Below are 14,264 nucleotides of genomic sequence, written 5' to 3' on the forward strand. Positions count from 1 at the left end.
AGATTTGGGCAGGGCTCTCCCCACGTGGGTGTGCCCTTCCAGCCTGCGCAGTGGATTTTTTAGGTGAGGCACAGCGTGCACAGAACTGGCCCCACCGTTTAAGTCCTGAGGTCCATCTGCCACGGCCGAGCGAGCTTGGACAGTGACAGTGAAGTCCTCGGGACTGTCACAGCACCCGGTACTAACCGGGGCTGACCCTGCTGAGCATCTGAGATGTGACGGGATGGGATGGCAGGGAGGCATTGAACTGCCAGGGGACGGTCCCACTGAGACTGGAACTCAGGGCCTTGGGATTCAGAGTCCAGAGTGCTCTTCTTTACACCACGGGACCGCCCCAAGAGGCACTTTAACCCCTTCTTATTTCTCCTTCCTGCCATATGTGGGAAAGTTGTTGCAATTACAGAACAATGTACTCAAACCGGGTGATAGAAGCCCCCATGTATGATTGGTTCTCCCCAGTGCAATCCCCTCACATGGTCCACATTTTTATGTGATATGCAGAAGGAACCAGGGCCACACAAGAAATAACTTCTCTGCAAATCCTCAGTGAGCTGCAGATTTTGGAAGGTACATTGCAAATGAGACAAAAGATTAACAGAAGAGAAGACAGTTTTATGAACAACAACCCTGCCTGGCAACAAATTATTACAGAAACTCAGGAATTTACTCATCATAAGCTTTGCTGTTGGCTACTTGTTGCACTACCTGGAATGAAGGTGAATATTGGCTGAAACTTCACCTGAACCCACAAAACGTTGCAATAATGCCCACCATCACTGCAATGTCTTTCTTAGCAGCTGGCAAGTATGCTCAAGAGCAGACATGGAAAAGAAGTAGACAGCTCTGCCCTTAATCTGATCACCTCCACAGAATGAGAATAATAATATCACACAGTTGTTTAATACTGTTAAGAAACTGAAGGCACTCATGGTGATGCTCCACTCAAGTGCTGTGGTGCAGCTCTATGGAAGCACTCAAAAAATTATTTATTCTCTTTGTAATTGTGTGCTTGAATGCCTATTTAATAAAAAACAAAAAACTTATGTAGTCTGTCAGCAAACACAGGGGATAAAACAAAATGCCAAATAGCAATCTGGTCACTGAGGCAACAGGTTAACAAATGCTCTGTTCCATGATGGTGACACCCTGCTCCACATGTAATCATATCCATACAGACTCTGTTGGAGCAATACAGATGTTTTCAGGACTATGTGGTAAGCCAGGTCAGGGGAAGCAACCCAGGTTAACAAAAAATAGCTTGGTGGGGGAAAAGAATGTCACACAGGTTACCAGTCCGGCTCTGCCCACAGTACTAGCACAAGAGGGCAAGAAAGGCATGGAACAAAGGTACAGAGAGAGATGTGCTAGAGCAAATGCTACAGCTCAGGTGTTCAGCAACCAAACGCAGAATGAGGCAGCAATGATCAAAAAGAGGCTGTAAATGTGTGATAATACAAACAAGATACCAGTCATAGAATGGCTTGGGTTAAAAGGAACCTTAAAAATCATTTAGTTCCAGCCCCTCTGCCACAGGCACAGACACCTTCCAGTAGACCAGGTTGCCTGGCTTTGAATCCTGCCAGAGATGAGGCACCCACAACTTCCCTAGGCACCCTGTGCCAGTGTCTCACCACCCTCATCGTAAAAAAATTCTTCTTAATACCTCATCTAAATTCACCCTGAGTAGGGTGTAGAGACTACACTGGTGCAGACAAACACCAGAACTGAAGTTAGGAATTCACCATCCCTGGAGGTTTTTAAACTGAGATTGGACGTGGCACTGAGTGCCATGATCTGGTAAATGGACTGGAGTTGGACCAAGGGTTGGACTTGATGATCTCAAGAGGTCTTTTCCAACCCAATCGATTCTATAATTCTATGATTTTGGGTGTTTGACTTTGCAACCTAGTGTGTTTTTAATTGAAAATCCTGTGCTACCACACCTACTGTTATTATAATATTTATTACAAAACAAAATTTGCTCACTGCAATGCCAGGTAACATTCTGATCCTAAACCCATGCAGAAGGGGCAACCTGTGGCACCAGCATCAATTATCTCTGTATCACAGGATTACAGAGGTTCTCCCAATCATGCTAATGAATCTGGCAAGAAATAGTAGGTTATTACTCTATGTTCAATAAAATCAGAAAGACAGGAAACCAGTGATTTGACAGCCACCAAATTTGAGGGATTGATGAGTCAAGAATATTTGGGAACCCAATTTCCACTTGTCACCACAGAGGTCTTTCAAACCCAGAAAATTAAGGATGCAATTCCATGCCTAACTGCAGTCCACAGCAAAACACCCACAAGCTCAAATATGCAGAAAGAGGTCTCTAATGTCTCTGAAGTACACAAAATTCTAAGAGAAAAGCCCTTAACAGCTTTTCATTTACTTAAGTAGAAGGAAAACCAAGTTAAATATTCATTTCTAGTAGGAATAATAACTGTAGAAATACAGGAAACTGGTAACATAATTTAAATAACACAGGCAGCAGCCAAGAGGGAATAGGACTTCCTCTAATCTCATTAGTGAGGAACGTGAACACTAGTTTTGCTTTTTGCCCACTATTAGTAAAATTACCTCTCTACACAGCATTCGCTTGACCATGTTCCTAGCAAGTCCTCTGTATTACTTTCAATAGCTTCATAACACATTAAAATAATTTTCTATGGTAGTAATTTCACTTCACTACTAATATTACCCAGGGAAGAGCCTTTCCTCTGAAAAATAAAGTAACTTCCCTTAAGCTCAGTGAAGTTTTGCCTGATAAAGACTTCACGAATAGCCCACTGCGCAGAATTAGCATTTCCGGTGGACGAGACCTACGGACTGTAAATACCGAGATGGTTAATTTGCATACGCCGTCTCTCCTGGCAGTTCACACGCACGCTCATCTTTCCTTCATCTCTGTTCCCCCGTCTTATGCAAGTGGCCACGCTCCCATTCCTCCGCATCTCAAGAGCCGGTCCGCAGCTGCAGGCAGTCAGCGGAGAGCAGCAAGAGAAATGATATATTGCAGATATTTTATTTTTGGAAACCACACTGTAAATAAAGCCATTTCCAGAGATATTCCATGGACACGGAGTGCTGGGTCGCAGAGCCAGCGCCTTATGTAACAGGAGGAGTATTGTTTAGGATTGCCTGCATTAAAGAGCCACTCCTGGTAACACAGTTTACAAAGCTATAAAAAGCTTCCAGCGTAACTACCGAGAATAAGCGGGCAAGCAGTTCATTGCGAAAAGGCGGGTGTCGCCTGGAAAAAATAAAGTTTCATTAAATCCCATAACTTTCCGACGCTGAGCGGACATCACCTGGGCTGACACTTACTGTGAGTGGAAGGTGGGGGCTCCTAGGCAGCCCTGCGCAGCCCCATGGCCAGGTGCTGAGGACAGCTCTGCCGCCTCCCCGCAGCCCACGCCGCCGGCAGCCGCCTTCACTGCTCTTCCATTGAATTCCGCCTTATTCCCCCCCGCCGATTACCGACACGTGGCAGAGACAGACCGGGGATCCCGCTATTCGGCCTCCCGCTCTTCTGCCGAGAAACCGTCAGCCTCTGGAAAAGCGTGAGCAGAAAGGATCACTCGGACATGCACAGGCGCTCGCAAGCAGCTGTAAATTTCCACTCCCCGCTGCCTGCGACTGCACTCGGGGCCTCGCTCCGGCTCCTCGCTGTTCCTGCTCCGACGAGCTCTGTGCCTGGGTGTGCGTTTTTCCCCCACTGGCCTTCCCGCTTCCCACTCCCTCGCTCGTCTTGCTCGCAGGCTCACACACACCCCCCAAACTCCACGTCAGAGGAACGCGTGGAAAAGCAAAGGATGAAGTGATCACTCCGCCGAGAGATTTCTCCAGGGTTAAGGGAGGACATGCGACGATTTCGCATCACTTCTGTAAGTTTCCATTCCCTCCAAAGTCTGTCGGTGCAGGGGAGGCATCGCTGACGGGTCCTCGCACCATCACGTGGTGGAGGCTGCTGGAATTAAATTATTCACCTTGCCGTCCTGCTAGGAATGCAAATAAGGGAGCCCAACAGCGGATTGTTGTTACAAGCTAATAAAATCGACATGCTCCCGGCACACATCTTTCAGCAGAGTCCCGTCTAGAGAACCTGAAGTTAAGCTGCTTCCTGCCTGATTATATATCGTAACACAAAGATCCGAATACTTTTCCACAATAACACTTGAGGTGATAAAAAACCACCCTGCCGTATACTCTAAGCAAAATTTAAATCCCACTGAAGAAAAACATTAGCCCAAAGTATTTTTTCAAAGGCTAATGGGATGAGGATAAATTCATACATTGAAGTACTCTGAAATAAGTATTACTAACTATTATCAAGCACATAAATACAGCAAAATGCAATTAAAGGAATTTTTTATCTTCACTTTTCTCTCTCGGCAATTATTGCTCAACAAGTGCCACACATTCCCAAAGGGAATGATGTGTGCTTTCCCCCCCTGCTCCCAGCTGTCTACAGGCCTTGAGAGCAGTGAAAGGAGGATGCTTTACCAGGCACTATGGGCACTGCAAGGTGGGATTTAAAACCTATCCTCATCTGGATCTTGGCTGAGTCCCAGCAGGGATGAGAGCCCAGCATGTATTTCTGCCAAGCTCACCAGCTCGAGGGGGGAGATTTCACTTCCCATCCCTTCCTCCTTCAGGCAAAGCCTCGCCAAAGTCCTACATTATTAAAAATAATTCTGTATGCTACATTTGCCTGGGGAGCTGCTCTCAGCCCCTGCTGCATACCAGCACTACAGTTGCATCAGATCTTGATTTAGGGCTCACCTGCAGTAGCTATTCACAGCCCTACATTAAAGGCGGCCAAAAAAAGCATGAGAAACCTCATTTCTGAGGAATACAGATGAAACAGGCACATTTTAAAGGGCTAAGACCCTTTGCTTGCCATCCTAAGCTTGAAGCAAGCAGGAGTATCCCAAATCCTCACTTTGAAGAGCAACTTGCTGTCCCTCCCTAGCTCAGGCAGACAGAAGCCACCCCTGCTCCCTTACCCTCCCTGCACTTGCTCCTGCATTTGCACAGGAGGTGCCAAGACAACCTCAGATCAGCAGATCTGTGCTCCCAATTTATCTGTAAAGCACATCACTATTTGTGCTTATACTTTACCTAAGAGATACCACAGACCTATGTTTTTGGACTGCCTTGAGCAGCACTGGGAACAGGCATTAACTAGTGCTGCTTCCACCACACCGAAAAGCAAAAAGTGACACCAAGTGGCAATTTCGGCTCCAAACCTCTGGTGAAATATTCTTCCAGCACTGAATCAAAGGCTTCACATTAGCCACCCCTGAGCAGGTTTCCTCCCAGGCTACCTCCGGAGAGAGCTCAGCAAGGGATGCTGTGAATGCCAAAGCTCAGAACAGGACTGAGCTGCCCTTCTAAGCAGTATCTTTTTCCACAAAGCTTAGTGGGCACATGAACAACCTGCACAGGCAAATGTTTCATGACATGAAAGACTTGGGGAGCAAAACTGGTGCAGGGCATCTTTTCATGGGTGCCCTGCTCCGCTCCAGCTGGGTGGGGAGAGGGAAGGGGTGACGTGCCTTGTGGCACCTTACACCCACTCTGGGGTTGGCCCTTCCTTTTTTATCAGATACCACAGCCTTTGTGTAAACGTTACAGTGAAAGTCAAATGATAAACACTCTGCCCTTGGGCTACTACCGAAGGTACCAGCTTTGCTAAGGCAACACAATATCTAAGTGCACCAGTACTTCCACTGTGTGTTTTTAAGAGATTACCTGTTTTTCCTCTAACCCTGCCATGGGAAATTATATCTTTTCCATTGTCCATCCACCACCACTTCAAAAAGATACCCTTTTGCTGCCCCGTGGAGTTCAACTTTGGTGGGTGCTACTCTGCAGTTGAATAACCACAAAAAAAATTTGGAAATACCACAAGAAGTTGTTTTAGTTGCACACTAAGGGGCCCCCTTGGGGATAATCTGTGTATCACTGAGTTCCATGAAGGATTCATGGACTGTTCTGAGTATCTCAGCCCTTTGGAAACAAAAGAAATCTATCTACAAAATTACTGTTCTCTGTTTCAGACTAAATATGCCTGTTTTCCTGCTTCTGGGAAATAAATTGAATATGGACTCAATTACAGTTCAACTCTGCCCATCTTCTACCCGAGGAAATATTTTATGGCCTTCAACAGGAGCCCTCTACAGACGAGAAGAGCAGGAAACTCACCTGCCTCCATCTGCATTGCAGCAGAAGAAACAGTGGAAATCAGGGTAGCTATAGGGGCAGAGGGGGGAAAAAGGAAGATTCTCTGCTATTCCAATACTCTGCTTCATCTTAAGTGGAGTTAATTCGCAGATGACAGGAAAAGGCCCTGAACCATTCAACAGGAATTAAGCCGTAATTACTTGGTGCTCTTATCTGTTTGCTGAGGGAGAGTGTGGGGTGTGTGTGTGGGTGTTTGTTGCTGAGAGGTTATTAAATATTTCTAAAAATATGTTTTCTTGAATTCTTAATTTTCAGCCATCTGAAATCTAGAATGATGTACTTATAAATAGACAACAAATCTTTATAGTCTCAAAGTACATTGAAAAAAAAATATCTGCACTGTTAAAGGACCCCAGCTTCCACATATTTAAATTTCATTATATTTGTTTCCTTTAAAGTGAACAGAGTCCTCAGGCTAAGGTATGGTTAGAGTATTTTTGAGAAACATTTGTCCTTGCTTTTGTAACTTAAAAATCATTCCATCTAATAAAGACCAAAAGAAGAAAACCCTGGTCCATTATTCCTGCCCTTTCCATTTAGTTTCTAAAGTGGAAAAGAGAAATTAGGGAACTTCAACCATTAGTGTGGTAGCAATAAATTACAGTAGCAGATGATAAACACACAGTGTATATATATTAATTCTGCTCATTTAATCATCCAGTTCCAGTCTGCCTACCTCCTCTGAGATTACTTCCAGCATTCCAAAGCCCTAAGCAGCCTCTAATAGTAATAACAACATCCTTCCTTCCCCCCAAATTGCTCAATGCCAAGGCCCCAGGCCATCAAAATTCAGTTCTCCACAGCAACAGGTTTAGTTGTGTAATGCTGAATATCAAGAGGAGAACCTTTAGAATACTAAAAAGATTCCCCCACCCTCTGAAACCTGAAAACTAAAGAACATCCCCCACAGCATTTCATCCTATTCTTACAGATCCCAATATATCAACATTATGGCAACTTATTGGGGTGGAGGGGAACTAAAAACAAATAACTTATATAATCTACATGGTAAAGCTGTGACACTTTGACGCATTTAGCTTTACAACACAGCAATATTAAAAGTGTGCCCAACGATGCTTCTAAAACCTCATGAGAGACTTTTCAGTAACTTTGTGCTTCTGTGTTATTCTAGAAGTTTGCAGATACTTCTTTTCCTCAGATCCATGCAAGAGCAATGTGGCCACTCCAAAACAATGCAAATGAATTCCTCTTCATCTAATAGATCCCCAATACGGACATACACCAACACTCCCCCTTTCTCTCATGCTCCCCCATATAATCTTGGAGGGACACAAGTTGAGAGCTGGGTCTGTGTATCAGTCCCCCCAAAACAGCCACCAGCACCGAAAGGCAAATTAACATTTGGCTTGTCATTCAAATACAAAATAAGCAAAACAATGGGTACAATCTACAGAGGGGCCCCGTGGTTTTCCTTCTGGCCATTTAAAAAGCAGCAAAGCTTCTGGCTTCTCTCAGGACTAGAAAACTGAAATTTCTTCAGTGAAGTGTGGGAGAACAGAATGCAGCAAGATGAAGTGCCTGACCTGTAGCTGCATTTTAGCTGAAGTAAGCAGAAGGATTTAAATGAATGTTTTATATAAGATATTCCTAAAAATGCAAACATCTTCAGTGGTTTTTCCCTCTTCTTCCTCCTGGCTCCCTCTAGCGCTTTTATGCACATACTGCCTTTTCCTTCCTGTTAATTAATGCAAATACACTTGCCAAGATTATGGGGGGTTTTGTTGGTTTGGGTTTTTTTTTAAGATCTTCAGTAACTCTTATAAACTGCTCATTAGTTTTTACTGAACATGTTATTCATGTGTACATCACTCCAGAAATCAAGCACTGCCTTTATACCAGAAGTCTTTATATATTAATACTTTATATACAAGCCAGCATATTTACAGTTTTACTAATTTTAAAGGCATCCATCAGTCCCATCGTTAGAGAAAGTTAACTGAAATGAAACCCTTTCCTTGCACATTCCCACCCCCAAAGAAATGACATCTAAACAGAAGGTTAGTAGAGCCCAACAGCTGAAAAACATAACATATTAAAATTTTATGTCTGCTCTAAAGAGTCCCTTATAAAATGTTAATGGTGCCCTTATCTACTGTGTCCCAGCATAAAACACAGATACAAACCATACCTGCACTCCCGCTTTAATGAGCAGAGGAACAGTAAACTCATGACAACATCATGCTTTTTTCCTGCAGACATACGTGAACAGAAACTAGTCCTTCAAAATCAGTAACTCTCTGAAGAGCTGAGCAGGTATTTTTAATATAATTACAGCCTTCACCTCTCCAAACTGCTTCTGTCCCAGCTCTGTACAGTCAACCACTTCAGTGGCCTTGTTTGTTTGTTTAAGGTCCATTCACAGAGTTAGAAATGAAAAAAGGAAAGCTCATTGCAAGAGCAGCAACAAAAAGAGCTTTGCTGAAGACTTGAATTTTAGCCTCTCATCACACATGTGCCATGAGAGGCCCAATCTTACATTTTGTATCACAGCACACTAAAAATGAAACATTATTTATGGTAGTAACAAATAAAAGTTATACATGGCCAAATAAGCTCTCGCTGTCTAGTGTCCTTGAGTAACTGCTAGTATTTTTCTTCATTAAATTGAAAAAGTTTTTCAAGTGTATAAGAGCATCTATCTATTACCTCCCATTTCCAAAATATTTAAACAATAGTTAGAGTGCTTAGTCTTCTTGCAAATACTGAATTTAGTTGCTGGTTTCCATATAAACTCAGCAAGCACTTTTCTTAATGTTAGGCAGCATGAGGTACTCCATGTTAAGACATCCCCTTCCAACATGCTCAGTTATGCAAAAACCCCTATATATGTTCCCTGCAACCTCCCTACTGGTAAAAGACAATGGAGCATTCCTAACCAGAACTTCAAGCTTCCTAATAGTGCTTGAAGCTGAAAGCTGTATTACTGCATATCCATCTCACAAATGGTGATGTGCAGTGAAAATACTAGGCCTTTTGATGACAATCATTTCTTTATCCACCACGTGTGGCTCTGCTTCTGACAAGGTGGAAGGCAGTTCAGGATTAAGACTTTTCCTCTACTCGCCACTACTACAGAAGGCTAAAGCATTTTTCATCAGATGCTCTTGCAAACAAACAAAATTAAGCTTACTTTGAAACAGAAGATAAAGGCTCCTGTGAGACACTCACTATAACACCCCATTTAGTATGAGGAAACTGAGGTGGCACCAAGCAAATGCCCAAAGATGTCCAGTCTAAAATGTACTGTTAAAGAATGTCAGTAGACAGGAACCATCATTCTGGAGCAGACACAGCTCCATTAAATCCCGTCTCCAAGAGCAGCTGACATCAAGTGTGAAGCAGAAAAATATATACCAGAAAGACCACTCTACTTCTGCTTCTGGCAATTAGCACCTTTGGGGTTTCCTGAAGTGTCATCCAAAACCACCATGCTGAATAGCTACAAGTGGCTCCACACCTGTTTGCTTTAAACATCCCAAAAGAGCATTATTCCCCTTCTTGGAGGACTCTGAAATCAGGTCTGCAATACTTAGATACAACAGATGGCTCAAGATTGCTTCTGACTGTCCAGACTGAGCAGCCAAGACAGCTCAGAGACTGCTATTTTCTGTAGATGAGGGATCAAACAAGACATCAGCACCACCAGCGATTTATTGCATTCCAGGCAGTTACTACTCCAGGGCAGCAAAACCAGGATTTACCCACAGAACCACGGTATTTTTCAAATGGTTGCCTCAGACAAAGGAATGCCTCCTACAGGAAAGTCCCACACAGAGGTAATGGTGTTATACCAATGAAGAAATGAGTTCAGACCAAAGAAGACAAGAGTCAGCTCCTGCTTGTGTCATACATTTCTATGCGAACTTGGAAAAGCCACTTTAGTTGCCCCATGGGAAAATGAGTGCATTCAAGACCATAAGGTGCTCTGACACTGCAGTGATGGAACACAAACAAACATAACAGGCAACACGCAGCTTTCTGTGCCCTTTTCTTGGGATAACGGTCCTGCAGTTTGTGTGATTCACGTCTCCAGAAACCACCCCCACAGACAGAACAGACTTCTGAGCCTTTTCTCATGCAGGTTAAGAATCCTACTAAAGCCAAACAGTTGAACCACAACCAGAATAATACTAAGCTAAAAGTCTAAAATGGTGCTTTCGGATGGAGAATTACAGGTTTTGTCCGAGTGTGAAATAATGAAACTAAACATTTCTGTTATTCATTAAAATGGCAAGTACTGCTCTAAAACTGGCTTGCCTAAAGTTGCCATTGACAATCTCCAGCAGTCAACACTGCTGCCTTGGAGAAAGAGAACTCAGGTCTTCTCACATTTTGCTATTTACCAGCTTTGTTCTGCAACAATATTAGTTTAACATATTGAATCAGGATAGGGAACCTTGGGAATCCATCATGCTCAAGCTTCATATGGAGACATCCTTTGCACAAGTACCCCAAACTCATTTCTCCTGCCAAACAATTAAGTATATTCATCACATGTCAGATTGCAAATGTATTTGCCTTCACATGACAGATACATGGTCAGTTGATGCAGCACTGGGTGTTTGCACTTTTTTGTCCCACAATAAGGATCTTAACATATTAAAGTTTAGTGTGATCACCTTGTTAAGTGATGAATGCTCCCTATTGTCACAAAGTGCCTATGACAGATTTTAGTCACAAATTCTTCTGGACCCAAGATAGAGCCTCCAGTGGCTCCCTAAAGAGCTGTGTAGTCCATCCTAGAGAAAAGTTGACTATATTGAGCCAATTAACCTGTAGGATATTCTCTGAAATCCAATACTGTTAATCCCCAGTGGAGAAAACCTACCCACATGCATTCCCACACCACTAAAAAGCCATACCCTGTTCTCCCCATCTGTGTTGGCCAACAACTGACATCACAAATTAATTATTATGTCAGACATACAACTACTAAGTATCCAATTAGAGTCTGAGTTCCTTTTGTTTTAATTAAAAAACCAAGGTCATGCCTTGAAGTCCTTAAATGGCAACAGGGATGCTGCAATTTTTAATGCAGGATGTCTGTCCTGAACAAGGACCAACATAGAGCAGCAGTGTGCTTGTCATCAGGATGATCTCTGGTTTGGAGGGAGAACAGCTGAGGCACCTGGGTGTGCTTTGATTCAACTCCAATCCTGGGTAGCCTCAACAGTGAAGCCCTGACAGGCTCTGGATACCTGGAAGAAAATCACTCACCACATAACACAAATGGCAAGCTCTACATATATAGGTTGTATCAGGTCAAATATACTGATGGAAATCTTCTTGGCAAACATCACTCCTCTACCCAATGAGATCTGACAGCTCCTTTATTACACATCACACAGATCTATACTCACCAACTTTGTTACAGCCTCTGGAAGGTGTTCAAGAAATGAGTTTTCTCATGTTAATTGTTGTTCATGCATCTGTTCGCTTCCCATGGAAACAACTCATCATTTCTCTCCTGTATCTGTGTTTCTGCAGTATGCATTCACAAAATAACTTTATCTGCCATCAAAATCTACATTTCTGTAGGGTAAAAACCTGCTGCTGTCCAATTAAAAAGTCATCATTAGCACTGAAAATGAGTAAGGTGTACTCCTCCCAATGAAAAAGGAGTCTCAAACTGTATCATCCCAGACATGAGAAGTTATCTAGTATCTTTGCATCTAGTTAGATGGTATCTGAGTCTGACCAGCTGCAGAACATATTTTCTAACACGTAGGCATTCAGGATCATGAATTTGAGGCAGAGCTGTAGGCCTGATGGTGGAATTGGGAGATAAAAGTCTCAAAACAGTTTCTTTCAAAACTGTAGTGTTCATCAGGACACAAAACATATCTGGCATCATTCCCCATTTCAAGTACCAGTGCAAAGAAATGGCTTGTTTTCTCAGAGCAGGCAGAATATCATGAGAAGGTCACCCAGAAAGAGTTGTATCAGTTCAACTTTCCATAAGCAAGACGCTCTCTATTAGCTGTCATCATGGGATGAAATTACTTTCACAAGCACAAGAACTCCCATTGAAAGATTTCAGCAACAAAGGCCTGTATCCAAAGAGCTGCATAGCAGCCAGGTAACCAAAGATGAGCTATTTAATACCTCATCATCTAACCCAACAACAACACTACCTATCTTTATGTTTTTCCATTAAAAACAAACAAACAACAAAACAAAAAACACAAACAAATTCCCCCAAACCAAAGTCAAAATAAAAACAAACAACCCCCAGAGAGGACATGGTTAGGAAGTTCAAAAGTAACAAGCAATAAGAATTTGTGACAATTTACACAGAACTGGCTTTTTTTTCAAAAATTAAGACAGCTTCTATATGCTTCCTATAGACTTATGAAGTAAGATCTTATTTTAATTTTTAAAAGTTTGAAATAGATTCTTTTGCTCTTCTCAAAACAATAAATGAATGTTGTTACTAGCAATAAAGGAGTTTAAAAAAGTGAAAGATTACTCTGGTTCTCAGAAGACATGAGACCTTACAGAGCTCAACAGCTTCTTGAATAAGAGCAGCTTTTTAAAAGATCTTGGTTCTTGACACTATTTTCAAGTGCTGAAGAATCTGTGAAGTCCAGCTATAAGACAGTGCATTGGTTAACTAGTTAACATTTTAAATGGATTTTTTTCCCTTTTATGCAAGTTCCTATTCTGTTTTACTTTCTGCTTCGTGCTGCTGTGACTCTTATGTTTGCAAACAAATTTTGGAGGGTCCCCATTTTGTTCATGCATAGATACATGATCAAATCACTTCAACAAACTTGGAATTTACTTCTTCCTCACTACATCCATTAACTGTAGAGAGTATGGTTTTCCAACACCTACAAGCAGAACTGACTTCAATTTAACAATATGTCTTGAATTGAATTCATCAATCCTGATTGTATCACAGAAATTAAGTCAAGAGTGTTGCAAAAGAAATCTCCCATTCTGCCTTCGGTGTATTCAATTACTTTCAGCTCTTGACTGCCATATATCTACAGGGAGTGTCTTCCCCCCTGCCTGTTGCCCATGAGACTCAACACCTTTGCAGTGCTGTTTTTCCACATATTGGTGCTCATCTTTAAGGTGCATCCAGCCTTTCCCATGCTGATTAACTTCACAAAGCTCTGAGTCCATCTTTCAAAAGAGCTGATGTGCTCTTCAATTCAATCAAATCCATGAGGCTATGCCATCAATGTCATTTTCTACTCTACATGGCCTGGATAAAACTGTCAGAAAGGACGGTGCATTTTCTTCCAACTGTGTGTTCATTTGGGGATGGTTTGGGTTTTTTTGCAAACATCCAATGACTGAACATCAAAAAATTACACATTAATTAAATGATTCTTCATTGAGTGTAATATTCTCAGGAGTCAGTTTCTTAGCCACCCTACATCAAACCCTTCATCTAACCAATATACTAGGCATTTTATAATATCTATTTTCTATTAATCATCTTGAACAGCATTTGCTTTACGACAATCCTTAAAATTTTTGTGATTTACATTAAACATTAAAAAAACGTTCCTCAGGCTCCATAAATTTGTAACACATATTTTCAAAAGCTTTCTTTCAGTCTTTATTTACTGCTGGAATATTATGGATTTGTTCATAGTTATATGATTATTTGTAGTATTCAGCTTCGTTGTCATTACAGATGTACATAACAGTTCTGTATTTTCAGCAACATTGTTGATAATTTTAGTGCAGTCATCACACATATGTTACTGTTCTTTTTGCTCCTGCTGTTTTTAGACCTTCTCCCTATTAGCCCTAGATCCTACAGAAAATCCAGAGCCCTCTTTAATAATTTTTTTAAAAATTACTTATTTCTATACATTGGCTGATGCCCTTGAGCCATTTCTAAAGCAAGATGGGACCCTTTCTTTCCTTAATTATTTTTTTTCTATTCAGCTCTGCACATTCTAGACAGCCATGTGTTCTCACATCCCTATCCTTCCCCAGCTTTGAGAGAGACTTTTGCAGGAAATGCT

General features: G+C 42.1%; 1 protein-coding gene across 7 annotated transcripts in view; it reads right to left on the reverse strand.

Annotated features, from left to right (window-relative positions):
• CAB39L (calcium binding protein 39 like) overlaps positions 1-14,264 on the reverse strand; it is a 67,001-nt gene that overhangs the window by 43,917 nt on the left and 8,820 nt on the right. For 2 of the 7 annotated variants that reach the window (XM_071570837.1, XM_071570846.1), the window contains one exon: positions 3,334-3,559. The exons of 2 other annotated variants lie outside the window; for them this stretch is intronic. The gene's annotated coding sequence lies outside the window, so the exon portion shown is untranslated. Of the gene's footprint in view, positions 1-2,845; positions 2,925-3,333; positions 3,560-3,779; positions 3,954-14,264 lie in introns of those variants that run through there. 3 more of the 7 variants (XM_071570854.1, XM_071570863.1, XM_071570890.1) reach the window with 3 other exon arrangements.

This window comes from Pithys albifrons, chromosome 1, assembly GCF_047495875.1.
Source record: "Pithys albifrons albifrons isolate INPA30051 chromosome 1, PitAlb_v1, whole genome shotgun sequence".
NCBI classification, from domain to species: Eukaryota; Metazoa; Chordata; class Aves; order Passeriformes; family Thamnophilidae; genus Pithys; species Pithys albifrons.